General features: G+C 44.1%; 1 protein-coding gene across 4 annotated transcripts in view; it reads right to left on the reverse strand.

Moving 5' to 3' along the window:
* The window catches only part of cntn5 (contactin 5), a 159,423-nt gene that overhangs the window by 112,186 nt on the left and 31,594 nt on the right, over positions 1 to 15,643 (reverse strand). Inside the window, exon 1 of one of the 4 annotated variants that reach the window (XM_072701282.1) lies at positions 9,590 to 9,608. The exons of 2 other annotated variants lie outside the window; for them this stretch is intronic. The gene's annotated coding sequence lies outside the window, so the exon portion shown is untranslated. Of the gene's footprint in view, positions 1 to 8,838; positions 9,296 to 9,589; positions 9,609 to 15,643 lie in introns of those variants that run through there. One more of the 4 variants, XM_023807276.2, reaches the window with a different exon arrangement.

The raw sequence follows: 15,643 nt of genomic DNA on the forward strand, positions 1-15,643 counted from the left end.
ATCTACAGTGTGCACATTACCACGGGGTCCTTGCAATCTACAGTGTGCACATTACCATGTGGTCCTTGCAATCTACAGTGTGCACATTACCATGTGGTCCTTGCAATCTACAGTGTGCACATTACCACGGGGTCCTTGCAATCTACAGTGTGCACATTACCATGTGGTCCTTGCAATCTACAGTGTGCACATTACCACGTGGTCCTTGCAATCTACAGTGTGCACATTACCACGGGGTCCTTGCAATCTACAGTGTGCACATTACCACGGGGTCCTTGCAATCTACAGTGTGCACATTACCACGGGGTCCTTGCAATCTACAGTGTGTACATTACCACAGGGTTCTTGCAGTCTACAGTAGCTAAGATCTTTTCACTGCCACCAGATAAATGTGCATTTCCTCCTGAAAAGCACCTATCATGTGATGTCATGTACTGGGGGTTAGCTGTAAATGTACATAGGATATTGGAAGAAAAAAAAAATCTTCAATTTAAGCTTTAAATGGATGCTTATCTCTTGTTCCATCACCTTCTTTTAAATATTAATCATTAAAAAGATGATGCAAATATGTGAGTCCGTATTTCAGACCTGTTTACTTATACCACATCAATCATTTATCTTCTGAGGTTTGTTTCACCCTAAAAGGATCATGAAATCTCCCTTTATCACCTGGTCAATAAATTTCATTATGGAAATACTTAGAGCACAGACCCAAAAAGCCACAACAGCTTTGCCGTCAAATATTACAGCGTGCATGAAAAGAAAAGAAAAAAGCATGGAACGTTCCTGAATGTCGGAGAAAGCGTCAGCTCGACAGTCCACTGGGAGGATGGAGCCTCTTTGTGGCTCCGTCAGGGAAAAATCTCAGCTATCAGGTCAAAATGGCAAATTTTCATCTGATGTTTCCCATTTCAGCCAGTACCAGTTACACCCCTCATACCGAAAATTGCCTGACATTCAGGCTGTGTCCTCTGCGCAACTACCCAAAAAAAGGTGGGAAAAGGATTGCACAAATTAGCAGGTCATCATGAAGGGTGGTGGATCTGGGACTGAGGATTATTTCAATAGATTTAGCAATATAAAAAGCTGTAAGATGGCAGTGCGCGCAATTCACAGTGAGAACGGCAGCTCTGTGCAGGCCCCTCCCCTTTCAAACTCCCATCACACCTTTGATTTAAGCTCCTCCCCCTTTAACCGTTAACCTTCGTGCTTTTCCAGCAGTGTGGCTCCGCTGTGTTATTTTAATCCCTCTGCGTTTATACGGGAATGTTCTGGAAACGGTAACAGATTAAACCAGCAGGCCGTGCCCCTTTTGTTCAGCTGCAGATTTCCCAGTCGCTCAAGCAAGCAGGAGCACATTGGGAAAAGCAGCTCTCGTCCGACGGAAAGCAGAGCAGGGCTCTGCCTGGGTGGGGCCGCGCTCGGGCTTCTCGCCCGCTGTGGATGTGCAGACACCGGAAATTCACAGCGAATCCCGTAACGACCTGTGGTGTCTGCGGCGGCCTTGGAATATGAGAGACCCAACGGAGCATGGTAATATTTCACATGAACTGATAACTTGTGCACCTGGTGTCAGAGCAGCAACCGAAACCCATTATCAATGCAGAAAAATCCCAGAGACGGTACTGATAATCCCCAGTAGGAATGGCTGTGAAAAATCCAGAATGATTTTAAAGTCTGGCATATCTGTCCAGGGGTGTAGGAACCAGGGTTGAGATGGACAGGGGGTACACATACCTCCTATATATATCCCCCCCCCCCCAAAAAAAAAAAGTAGACCATTGCCATTAAATTATTAAATTATGCCCCCCCATATCAAAGTCTCTCCTATGCCCTTGCATCCATCTCTTAAGAGAGTTTTGCAAATGATTCTGATTGCTTCATTGTAGCCAATAACAGATGACCAATCTACTTAAATCTGGGAGCTCGTAATTATCTCCGCAATGCTTAACCAGTCATTACACCTTCCAACGTTTTCCTGCCTCAATTTTCTCAAACTAAAGAGGACCATTTATTCAGATATCTTTGGAACATTTGACTTAATAGCACGCCACAATGGAGTACTTTAATATGATTTTAATAGCCTCTTAGTTCTATTTTAGCCTGTAAGTGCGTCGGAGAGTTTGCTCATAGCCTAATATCTATTTTTCTTCTTATTATTATTTCTGCGGGGAAGCATTCATAACTTTACACCGTTTTCAATTATAGCCAAAGTGATGGCAGAAGTACCTTTCAAAAAATGACCACCACATAAATTGGCTTCAGATTAAAAGGCCTTAGAGGGACAGCAGCACAACATTTTTATACAGGCACAATTACGGACAGCTCAGGACATAAGGGCATGTTAACCAGCTGCCGGTATACAAGGGCTGCGTCCTTTGAAAGTTCGCAAAATGAGTCTTGGCATATGTTGGGCTGTGAAGCATCCAACCAGTGGATTCTGTGACTCTGCAAGAGGATGCATTGCTAGACCGCATTTGAAGGAGCCTTGGAAATGGGACAACCTTGTCGCGTCACTGTGACGCATTCGATCATCGAATGAAGCCTTTGAATAATGAATAATGAAGTCAAAGCCAAGGACTAAAACATAGAAAAGCATATAGATTTTAAATGGCTGCAATGTGTTAAACTACACTGTCAAGGCAAAGAAATGTTGTACAGCTTCCATCAATCATTTTAATATTAAAATTCATTAACATTAAGGTACAAAATATTAGGTGTTGTCTGGATTGAATCTGCTATAAAGAAACTTTTTAATTGTTCTAAATTAACAGATGTCAACATAAATTAAAACTTGGAAAGCATGGCATGTTCCAAAAAAGACTGTGAAAGATAATGTTTAATATACAAGCCTTTGTTTATTCTAAGTAGGAAACACTCCAGTGGAAAGTCAATATCCAATTCAGAAAAAAACACTCAAACAGATTCCTGCTAATCTCTGAGTTGACTGCTAGAGCAATTATAGTACAGTACTGCTCAATGACCTTTGATAAAAATTAAAATAGACCATTGAAAAATCATTTAATTATTCTGATGCAGTTGTGACAAAAGGTCCATTTTTTTTACCATAGTGAAAATATGCATTCTTTTGTCTTCTGTCCACGGTTGCTGATTTAAGTAAATTGAAGTTTTGTCTCGCACTAGTAAAGGCTAGAGAAAGGTCTGAATACAAATATAAATTCTGAAACACTGCCTCAGTACTGAGGCATTTTACCCTACAAGTCTGCTGCTCTTGTATTATTCAGCGATCCATCTCACAGCCGCTTATCCTGGCTTAACCTAACTGAATGTCTTTGGACTGTAAGGGAGAACATCAGAAAGAGAATGTGCCAGATGCACTCACAAGGAGGCAGGATTCGAACCCGCATCTAATAATGCGTGCTAAACAAACACATGCAGGGAGCATACCGGAAGTTTCCTCTTGTGTGTCTGATTGCTGGTGGGACTGAAAACACAATGCATTATTCACTCTATACAGAAGCTCAAAAAGAGAAATAATCTGCAAATGAACTTGGTGGAGGACCTGTCAACAAGACAGACTTAAGGCACACATTATCTTTTGTGCAAGCCAACAAAAGCACACGTGCTTGGCTGAGTGATACCTGGGGCCCCGAACAGCCACCCAGTACGTCCACTGGGCAGCCAGAAGCGCCTCCGCCTGGCCGGCGGAGATAAGGCCGGCTGATGCGCATGCCGGCCGCGACGGCAATCCGTCATATTCGGCTCAGCATTCAGCCGCAATTAACACAGGATCACCTTTTGGAAAGCCGCAATATATTAATCTTATTCTTCACATTATCCATCATCATAAAGGAGTCATTTTTAATTTAAAGCACACATCCATAAAATATCAGACACCCTCTCAGTGGATGTTAACTGGCATGCACAATGCAAATTTAATTATGCGAATGAAAAAATGAATGGTTTTCCTTGAAATTTGGAGAAATGATTGCTGCATAATATTACAGTATGCGACGTGAGATATCAGACCATGCAGTCTGATGTTCCCAAGCATGTCGGCTGTAGACCATACAGTATGTTACTGATGCCACACACCATGCGCTACACCAGGGGTTTTTGATCAAAGGTCCAAATCAGATTTTTGTTCAAAGTCGAAGTCCGGAACAATTTTTTAACAAAACAGCATTTCATGAACTCTAACTAATTGACAATAACTTTCGATACAGACATTAATATATATCAATAAAGGGAACTCTGTAATGCTCACTGATTGTTTTGACACTCTGCCATTTCGGGGGGTGGTTATGACAAATTTTGGTGGTTCTACATTGTATTTCTGTACTTCACACCACATTAAGCCTTTTTACATTAACCATTTGGATTCATAAGGTGCATTATCGGCTGGGTCCAGACTAACTTGCGGTTCGGTCCTCATCCGGACTTTGAGAACCACTGGCTCTAGACATTGGTCTGTGCGTTCCTGCAGGAGGAGGGCAGATCGATGCTCCAGGGACTTACGGACCTTCAGGACCACTTTATTAGAGCTCCCCACGCTACCCCCCCCCCCACCACCCCACCCTTTACCATTATCTTAGCTACCGCTCTGCAGATCGCCATCCTGGTCAAGCTCCCCGGGGCCAGCCTCAGATGAATTTGTCCGTTTCAATTAGGCCTAATGTAATGTTGTCTGCTGGTCCAAATCAATAACCTTTAAATTGGGGAGAACAGATTTCGGATGCCATAATGCTGAAATGAAGCTCATGCACCCTGTTTAAACCTGAGAGGGACAACACAGGTTTGTTTGAATCTGTTTTAGAAAATAATGACGGATGTATCCATAAATTAATATTGAAATCCATTTTTCTGATACTAATTAATTCATCGTTATTTATTCGATATCAGTTATGTTAAAATTTAACTGGAAATACTTAACATATATTTATAAAACATAGCTTTTGGGTTTTTAAATTCAGAACAAACTCTATGCATGACCTCCCCTGAATTTACTTTACAGTGCCTGATGTTTGGCTGTGTTTCTCTTGTTCATCATTATTCAGTTTAAGAAATGTGAAAAAGCTCTGAAGAAACAAGGAAAACATGAGGTCACATGGCTGAGGAGAGAGACAGAGAAAGGCTCACTGTGGGGTCCTGACGGGTCACCCTGACACACGCGGGTTCCTGACGGGTCACCCTGACGCACGCGGGGTCCTGACGGGTCACCCTGACGCACGCGGGCTCCTGACGGGTCACCCTGAGGCAAGCGGGGTCCTGACGGGTCACCCTGAGGCACGCGGGGTCCTGACGGGTCACCCTGACGCACGCGGGGTCCTGGCGGGTCACCCTGAGGCACGCGGGGTCCTGACGGGTCACCCTGAGGCACGCGGGTTCCTGACGGGTCACCCTGACGCACGCGGGGTCCTGACGGGTCACCCTGAGGCACGCGGGGTCCTGACGGGTCACCCTGACGCACGCGGGGTCCTGACGGGTCACCCTGAGGCACGCGGGTTCCTGACGGGTCACCCTGAGGCACGCGAGTTCCTGACGGGTCACCCTGAGGCACGCGGGTTCCTGACGGGTCACCCTGAGGCACGCGGGGTCCTGACGGGTCACCCTGAGGCACGCGGGTTCCTGACGGGTCACCCTGAGGCACGCGGGTTCCTGCACTAAATAATATAAATATGTTCCTCTGCATCGATGTTTACCAGGGAGCACAATAAGCAGAGAAAATTTACCCTGAAAAATCATTTGATAAATTCACCAGAAATACTGTTCAGCACAGGTGTCATACTTCCCTAAATAGTGCAAAATAAAGTCACTAAGTTCAAGGGAATTTGGCTCCTGGAGGCCCTGCCCGGTTGGCCTGTTGTCTGTCCACAAAGCCCCCACACTCCAGATAAAGGGAGATAAAAACCCGAAGTCGATGTGGGTGAGGTTAAGTGCAGGCCGTCCACTCCTGTGTGCCCCCAGGGAGATGGGACGTTCTCATTGCACCATCGCTGGGGGCTGGAGCTGATTTAGGCTCTGGTGGTGTCGAGAGCGGCAGGCAAACGTGCTGAAGAGTGTCCAAAACCACAACGCCCTGTAGGGATCACGGTGAAAGCGTGTCAAAAACTCAGGGACAATAACGATGAATATTTTATGTAAACAGAATCCTGTGAAATGTGACAAAATGTGGTGGTTTTTTGGACTCTTCAGATTTAATTTGCCAATGTGTAAAGACACTTAAGCCTCTGCAGAATGGTTTTGGTCACATCTTCAGCTTAGTACGATCATTCTCAGAGTCAGAGCCGCGTCACAGCGAACAAGGGCAGATTGCTCCATTCGCAGTGAACCTCCGTCGAAATCCTTTTCATTCTAAACGGCCAAAAATGGTTAGTGTTGTGTTAAACATGCTAACTTGACACGTGCACTTTTCAGAGCCTCAGACAAACCCATATCTCATTTTTCTGAGGATGGCATCTCCTTAGTGTAAAAGCAAAGCCCACTTCTTTAATTGGAAGAAGAAGTTTAGAAACACTGAATATGTCATTAAACAAGACTGATTCAAAAAGACTGATTCGACCACATTCATAAAGCATACCACCGAATAAGACTGATTCTAGATTCTGGTGTATGCAAACATGTATATTTCTGTCTGACTCCCAATGAGCTTTATGCTCTGCATTCAAAATTCCAGGATCCAGTTAACCCAGTTATTTATGGAGTTCCTTGGTAACTACTCTTGCAGGTCACAGCCCGATACCGTCATATATACGCGTGTCATATATATGCAGATGTGTGTGAATTCATAGCACTGGTAAGAAATGCAGATTGCAGACTTGCAGCCAGATAATAAGGTCCAGTTATCAACAAGACAGATGGTCGTTCTGCAGCCATCACCAGGATATAGACCTCTCCCGCTGCACGCCCTGTGACCGCACTGAGCACAGGCACAGTTAACAAGCACCCCCACCACACCATTACCAAAAACACGCCTTTTTAATGTAAGGCTATTCTCAGGGGTGTCATGGAATACTGATACGGACACTCGTCAGGAAAGCAAGAGCAGGAGGCTGCAGAAAGCCAGCTTGACAACAAGATGGAGGAGTTCACAGAACCACTGACTTGGAGACCTACAGCCTGCAATGAACAAGGACTCAATATGCTGACGTGCAACTCATGGAAGAAAACAAACTTATATAAGATGAAAATATTCCACCATAGTGTAACACACATAAATCTTATTTCTCATTCTTTGGTGTAACTTAGGTTATTCTAGTAATGTGAACTGAGGTGGGAAATTCAGGTCCACAGAGTAAAAGTCCAGACCAAGATCTTGTTTCAACCAACCAGTTGAGTATAAAGAGTCACAGCCAATGAGTACTCAACTGGTTGGTTGAAACAAAATCTTGGTCCAGATTTTTACTTCCAGGACCACAACTTTCCACCTCTGAGTGTGACCACAGTGAAAGTGCACACAGATATGAACCAAGATACAAGGTCATTAAACATTAAAGTAATGTTTCATTAGCATGCATTATGTAATCTCATAGTACCAGAGAGTCCATTAATCTGCGGAGATCCTGTAAAGGTAGACCGGAATGACAGACACCATTACAGAAGCTAAGGCTGAGCAAACATGAATGAAAGTCCAAAGCATCCGCTCCACGCAGGAAGGAGACATTAAGCTAAGCAGAGTTCATCGGCCGTATGGGACATCAAGGCACAAACTGAGCTTTCTGCAGCTCCGCACGAGCGCACTGCATTGACAAATGCATTCTCAAGGAGTTATGTCTGTGGGTAAACCTCAGGCACCGAAAGCGTAATGTGATAACGTCTCCTGGAACGGTAATGTAACGTGGAAGACCCATAACAAGCAAACAGGGCCAGCCGGGATGCAAAACGGCAGCCAGAGCACCCACGGAGATAAAGCGGCTTACGGGGCTGCACATCAGAGGGCAAAAAATCAATTAAACAAGCCGGATGACTGGAGCTTTAATCTGACGTTTAGTACCCCCTAACCCCGCACCAGAAACGTTACCTCCATACGTACGCAGTTCACAAAGTCCGTACAATAATAGCCGTCATTTAACGTATAATATAGGCCCACAGCACTGCATAAGAAAGAGATTGTTTTGTGTAAATTACAAAGATTGACTAAATTTTAAAACTAGGGTTACTATTGCTTTTTTCTACATTCGTCAGTAGTAATAGTACACGATTATCGACTCATATTAACTATTTTTCTGCTAGTACTTTCTTTGTAGTGCTAGTCATCTTAACTAAATTTAAAATCCCCAGCTGAATAATTCAGCATTTACATGATGATATAAAATCACCTGACGAGAAAGACCCCCAAAAGTAATAACTATATCGTTCCGTATTACCGCTACGCTGAAGAAATGACGAAGGCAGCGTGCGATTACAGACCGCGCAAAACATGCGGCTTGTTAGCGCGCTGCAGCCCGCAGGAGATGTGCAACTCAAAGCGGTTTGGAGACCGAAGCAGTGTAACACTTAGCGATGTAATATGCAAAGTAATACTGCAAATGCAAAAAAAGCGACGTTTAAAATAAAAACCTGATGATAAACTTGTACCGTAACAACCTGTTAAACACCGTGTAAGCTTTACAAATACGGTTTACAAACCTGGTGGTAATAATAATAATAATAATAATAATAATAATAATAATAATAATAATAATAAAGACAAGGAAAAGGACGAAGCAGAGACAGCATTAGTTGGCTACAGAGTGCGATTGCTTCTTCGCGGTCGCTTTTAATGCGCACTTTCAGTAAACTTGCCCTCCTGGCAAAGGATGCTGAACCTTCACCACATCTCTCCTCCTTCTCCTAATTCCACCCGCAAAGCGCTCATAAAGGAGCCCCGCTACTCACGGCATATGCGGAGCGATGCGCCCAGTGTCATCCGTGCCGTCCCGGTTCCGGGTTACTATCGGGTGGGCTCCACGCCTGCCGGGCTGCGATCTGATGGGCTCCACGCCTGCCGGGCTGCGATCGGGTGCGTGCACGCAATGGCACTGGAGCCCGTAGTGTATCCAGAGGAGCCGCTATCCGCTGCACGTTTAACGGGGCTGCCGACGCATCCTGCGATCCTCCCCAGCACCGGTTTCCTGCTGCTCTCCGTTGCGCTTCGTGGTTCGTCGCTGTCAGCCCCTTTCTTCCTCTCCGTAAACTCCCCCAGCCCAGCCCCCTCCCATTCGCCGCGGATCTCGTTAAATGGAAATGAAATGAATGGTGACAGAGCAGTTAATTCCGCGGCTGGTCGGCCCACTTCTGCAGCGCATCGCCTGCGCTCCAGCGACGCGCTCCGGGCTGCTCCCACCGCACTCAGCGGTACAGCAGCCTCATGCACTGCCACTCCGCTCTATCGCAGCTTCCCTGCCTACTCTTACTGTTTTATTTATTACATTTATCTTTTTTATGGGATACGAGGGCATTTGTGCCGCCTGGTCATGTTGTGGACGTGTTATTTGTCCATCATATTACTAAAAACCTGTTGTTCTACACGTCTGAGCGATGTATCGCATCCTTAATAATAATACAGGTACTAGAGCGAAATAATGAAGTTTATTTTCCAGGATTTTTCCTTTTTAAAATGTCACATAGGCCTATCTGCCAACCTTACCTTGGGTAAAACGGCGATACTTCTTCCTTAAAAATAGCATAGTTCCAATTTCAGGGAAGCCCTACCAATACGTGTTATAATACAGCTAAAAGTGAAGGACCGGGTTGGTAACAGATCTATATCAGTTTCTTCGTAACGACTTGTCCTAATGTTATTGGCATGTTTTGCCCCAGCGTCAAATTAAAATACAATTCGCCTCGCTGTTAGGTGAAGTTGCAGTATTGGGTATCAATACTTATCTGTTCCTGTAATTTGCCCAGCCCAAGATTTGTTAAGTTATCAGAAGGATAACTCCCACTATACAGAGGAGTTAATTCAGTATTTTTCGCGAATTCTCGCTGACATAGTGAACTCTGTATTAAGTTATCATCGGGACAATTTCTCCAGAATTTTCCCCAGCATCTCCACATGTCATCTTGCACCACATAAAAGCCTTTTGGCCAAACAGAGGATTTCACATCATGGCTGCAGATCCCAGTGGCTCCCAGCTACTGACCTATTACTGGGTGTCTGTATACTTGCTAAGGAAGTGCTTTCCCACAACGCACAACACCGTCAGACATGGAATCGTCAGGCACCGTCATGGAAACAGGCATATCTCAAGGAAATTCTCATGTATGCGATGACATTTGTGCATATTACCGCAAAAAGCATTTGTCTCAGTCTTAGATGGGTTTTTATTTTGTTTTGTACGCTTGCATCAATTTCGAGGCAGAAGTAAAACACAGAGATGTAATTATGTGGTAGAAAACTGTAGGGCTCTGAGAGATATATTGAGGGGCCGCTGAGTGTTCTTCAGCATATCAGAGGTTATGGACTGATGCTCTGCACGTCCCTGGTCTCATGATGTCAGCGCTGATAACTTACGACCAGGATTTGCCTACTGTGCCTAGTGATAAAACTTCAAAAGCCATTTATTTGCTGTCGCCCTTCACGAGGATCCCACTCGCCACCGGCGGACACACTGCCAATTGTGACAAGAACAGACAGGCCCGTGCAGGAGACGCACATGCTAACTAGGAAATGTGCGTCTCATCGCACACAGAATCTTACGCCAAATCCTGCACAATTAATTCCAAACATTTTTGTCCGTACAGTCATATTGCTACTGCATGGTCTGCAGGTCAGTGTAATACACGCAAATTTCCACTGGGAGTGCTGTAACACCTGGAAAAAAAACTATACTGATTATGCAGCAGTCCCACTCATATATTACTATGTTAAATTATGGCTGCAATGGCCAAAGCTTTGAACAGGATTTATAAGTAAATCACTTTCCAGGTGCCCTTCATCAGTGAACATTCCTCATTAACCTAAAAAGTACATAGTGTGATGTCTGAGCACTTATGTGCTGGTCACACACTTTCTGAACCAAATTACTAATGACATCATCGGGCCTAAGTAGATGACATCACTCAGAGCTGAACAAATGACATCAATGGGGGGCTTCAAGAGCATTTCTGTCTTTTCTGCTACTTTTTCAGACCCTTAGATGTAGCGTCTGTAGTGTCTGCCTCCCGTGTGCCTGGCTTTGTAGCAGAGCCTGTGCTTTACTGCTTGCTCAGATGTTTCCCTTTAGTAAACATACATTTTGCAGACTTTATTGTTTCTTTGCTGTCTGGGGATCTCCTGCCATCTTTCGGTTACTGTTCGCTCTGTATAGCGACAATCTGGAGGCACAACAGCACTCCTGGGCTCCAATTTCTTCTTTCAGAAGCATTTTCAAAGGACAGAAATTGAAACTGAAAGCAGGCCCTCTTTCCCAATACCCATCCGTGACTTTAATTTTGCCCCTCTGTTTTTACATTCTACCCTGCTTCCAGAAGCCTTTCTGCGTTACACATCAGGTAATACGAGGAGGCAGCGGGTGATTATTCATGTGCTAAGGAATGATCTGAGAATCTCAGCACACTTTTTTTTCCCCCAGAACAGCAAGTCTCTGCACACCTTTACTTCTACGCTTAACTGACACAATCAGCCCCATATCACAGCATGTTCTTTGCGACTTTCCTAAGAAGTCCAGCCCAGGATTTATGGGAGTGAAAAAAAGCTCCAATCTAAGGTAATTTGATAAAGAATACCTTACTTCTTTCAAAAGCAATGAGGAACAGTGAGTATTAGCCATGAGAAGAAATGTCTTTCACTCTGTCTAGCTGGCGTGAGAAGGATAATTGCCCTGGTACCCTCTGCAGTGTCGGCACAGGGCAGGCTGGAGGGGGACACAGGCCTGCTTTGCTCCCTCAGAAGAAGCCTTCACTGCACAGCAGGATACCAGGCCCCTGTTTCTGCTCAGACCAGCTATTCCCTTTGTACAGGGAGCCAAGGCAAAGCCAGGTCGCTGCACTGCTACACATGCGCTGTGAGTTGGTGCCCGCTGCCACATCATGTGGTGCTTCACTTCGCGTGTGGCGATCTGTTATACTTGGAGGTAGACCACGCACAAAATGCATCCTGGACACAGCCTGCTTCGCTAACTATTTTGCTCATAGGATTTTTGCTTACAAAAAAATGTTCTGAGGGCAGAATGAAAAATCACTGGTTCAGAGGGATAACCAATCAGATTGTAGTGGAGGTGGGTCCAAGCAACTACAGGAGGCGGGACCAGCCAATCACATGTCTTGGTCCCACCTCCTCCAGTTACTTGGACCCACCTCCTCTACAATATGGTTGGTTATCTCTCTGAACCAATAATTTTTTGTTCTGCCCTCAGAAGAGTTTTGTACGAGTAAAACTCCATTTTGCACATATTAAACTTCTGTATCGGTATACCGTAAGGAGAGAAGGAGGGTTTCCAGTACCCTCAAGGAGACATCTTGAAACAGAGGAAAACAAGGTTTGTAGAGCATTCAAACTGTCAAGTACTTTCAGATTACCTTTATTTTTCAAAGCTGCTAAAATGAATAATAATTTTAATAAGATTGTTTTAACACACTAACTATATATAAATTGGATGGATGTTATTTATGAATAATTTATGAACTGATGTGGGAGAAATTGAACTTATTTCCATGCTCTATTCATTATTACTTATTATTGGGAATTTATCAGCACAACGCCATTGTAATGCAGCGATCAAACAATTCTAAGAGCAAAATATTTCTGCTCATATTGAGTGGTTGTTTAAAAACATAAAATGCACCGTCCAGGTTAGCTTTGATTAAACCCACCGAACCTTTGCAAATATTTGCAAATGCGATGCAGATTGACGGGGAGGCAGGGAAACACGTTTGATTGATAATGAAATCAAAGAGCAACCTGAATTTTACGAACCAGAAAAATAACAATCATTATCATTTTTTTGGATGGAACAAGGCCTGGGTGCACCCAGCATGGGATGCTGGCACTCCTCTAATACCCGTCCTTATAAACCAGGCCATTTATCATGCTTCACACGCTGCCAGATAACTACAGATAGCTATTATCTATGGGGAGGCCCTGATAAACCCATATGGCACCATGATGAGTAACCTGCAAAGGGATTTGTCATTTTCAGTAGCTAATCTCTCATTACTACAAAACTTCCCAGGTTTGTTCGTGTAACGTCTGAGATGTTACAATGACAAATGTTGGCTACCAGTGACACTCCCATATGGCAAAATGCATTTGATTAATTAGCATAATCTACTCAGAGGCCCAGGAGTGAAGTCCTAAGCGGTTCATTCAAGGCAGTCTCAACAAGGAGATATATTTATTTATATGTGAAAATTCCCCTACCATTTGTCATCCTTTTTTTTTTTTTTTTTTTTTTTAAATGCTCTTTTCATTAGTATGACTGTACTGTCAGATATCTTTGTCCTTTTGGGTGTTTTACTCTGAGGTATTGTTCAATGTTATTTATCCCTGTTGATTTTGTTTGAACATGTCAATGTGTTTGTGCATGTTAGACGTTTGTTTCTTGGGCTGTAGAATTTCCGGATGTTAAATCAACGGGGCTCCAATTTTAAACATAATTAGACATGATAAATGGGAAATAATTACTCTGGTCCATTAATGATGGGTATGCATTATGCATAATTGGATTGCATCAGGATACGATTGCGTAATCTATCCGGTGATGCAAACTGATGCGATACAATGGTATTACAAAGGCTCAAGTTAATTTGCCGTTTTAGTATAATGAATACTGTTCTAATGGAAATTTCCTCCGGGGAAAAAGTAACAATAAATATTGAAGAGGAAGTTGGGGAGGCAGTGTGTTCTTTACCTAGTGAAAGCCAGAATGTAAAAGGGCATCCGTCTGCCCCACCCGCCAATTGTCCTGTCAGTTTGACGCACCTTATAAACTCAGCGAATAATTAGGGAGCCCACCAGGCTGCTTAAGTCTCATCTTTAGGCTATACGCTGCTTGAAAGGTGTTGGCTTTGTTTTTTACGTCCTGGCGGCCTCGATGCTTACAGGCAGGATGCAGCAAATGGGATTTTATGTTTTAATTTCCACTTGAAATTTAACCTAAGTTGCAGAAGGATGCTCTGTGGAGGCAGAGGGGACAAAATAAGAAATCTGCCTGTCAGTGGCGCACAAATCAGAGTTAGTCTGATGTTTAATCAACCTACCATCTGGTTTATTACACAGCACATGATCTCCCCCTGAAAAAACGTCTCCGGAGAGATAGGTGAACAAAATCATTTAAGGATGTCAAGAGACGTTTGGGAAAGCAGTCATGAGAAATTTGACTTCACTTACTTTATGCTCGGATGTACATCAATCTCACTGTCACACTTACCAGACCATACCTAGGAGCCTCAGGATTATTTCAGCAGTAGCTGGGATATCGGCGAGCTGATTATAAATGTTTCTTTTTCCAGCTCCAGTCCAGTCCGAATTTACTGATGCGAGAAATTCGATAAAACGTTAGGACAGACCAGCAGGGTAAACTGGTCACCTTCAGAAATCATTTCTCAAAAATTTCTCACTATTCCATCTTTCCATGGCAAAATCCACCCATCTGTATTCTGTTTATCCCAAAACTGACACGGGGTACACGGTAAGCATGGTTGAGATATACGAAGCCCTGTTTAACTTGCTTTGATGGAAAACACGGCCACTCCAAGTGAACTATACCAACGGTAACGCCTTTTAAAGTGCACGATACGCAGCTGAGCCAAATTCAATTTACAGGCCATTCGCAGTATTTGATAGAAGGGTCTGCCCATGTAGATGGGTGCACAAGCGCATAATTGTAATTACTTCAGGTCTGGCCCCTGGCGTCCAGAAGACAAAAAGTCGTTTCCCTTCAGAAGCACTTTACTGGTAATTCTAATCAGTCAGAAATATGTCATTGTACATTTGAACTACCAACTGAGGCCCTTTCACACAAACCCCACGTCCTTTGATCAACCAGCATTATTGTGCCAATATTCTGCGCAGAATGTTATTTCTGCTCAATACAAACACGGCCAGGTGTTAATGTCCAAGTTCAAAGGTTGGTCAGGGCAATAATTACTCTGCATGACTCTTACTGATGAATCACTCATACTCCCATATTCTCAGGAAAACACACATTCATCCGTCTTACACCCGTTTATCCCGGTCAGGGTGGGAGAGAGAGCCCTGGAGGCGATCTCAGGTAGCATAAGGCATAAGGTTGGGGAACACCCAGGACAGGATGCCAGTCCACTGTAGGGCACACACACACACATAATTCAGAGATGCCAATTAGCCTAATTACATGGCTTAGGAATGCGGGAGGAAACCGTAGTACCCTGAGGACACCTGCGCAACCTGGGGAGAAAACGAACATTCCATACACAGAGTGCTACCCACCAAGACACCGCGAAGCCACAGAGACTGCATAATTATCATCCCAGAGTGACGAGAAGCAACCAGATAATGAGAGAAGCTCACAGCGGCACGTGTGGCAATCCCAGCACATGCCAGGCTGGGATCAGTAAACACGACAACGCAGTTTGCACTCGGGATTGATTGGATGGATGTGTGTTACATGAATCAATCATATTGACCGTAGCAAGCAGAATGCGCAAGGACACAATCTCAATAAAGATGGAAATAGTTCATTCCCTGAAGTGGTTGTGTCATTCTCATTAAGGACAAATA

This window comes from Paramormyrops kingsleyae, chromosome 17 (assembly GCF_048594095.1).
Source record: "Paramormyrops kingsleyae isolate MSU_618 chromosome 17, PKINGS_0.4, whole genome shotgun sequence".
In the NCBI taxonomy this organism is placed as follows: Eukaryota; Metazoa; Chordata; class Actinopteri; order Osteoglossiformes; family Mormyridae; genus Paramormyrops; species Paramormyrops kingsleyae.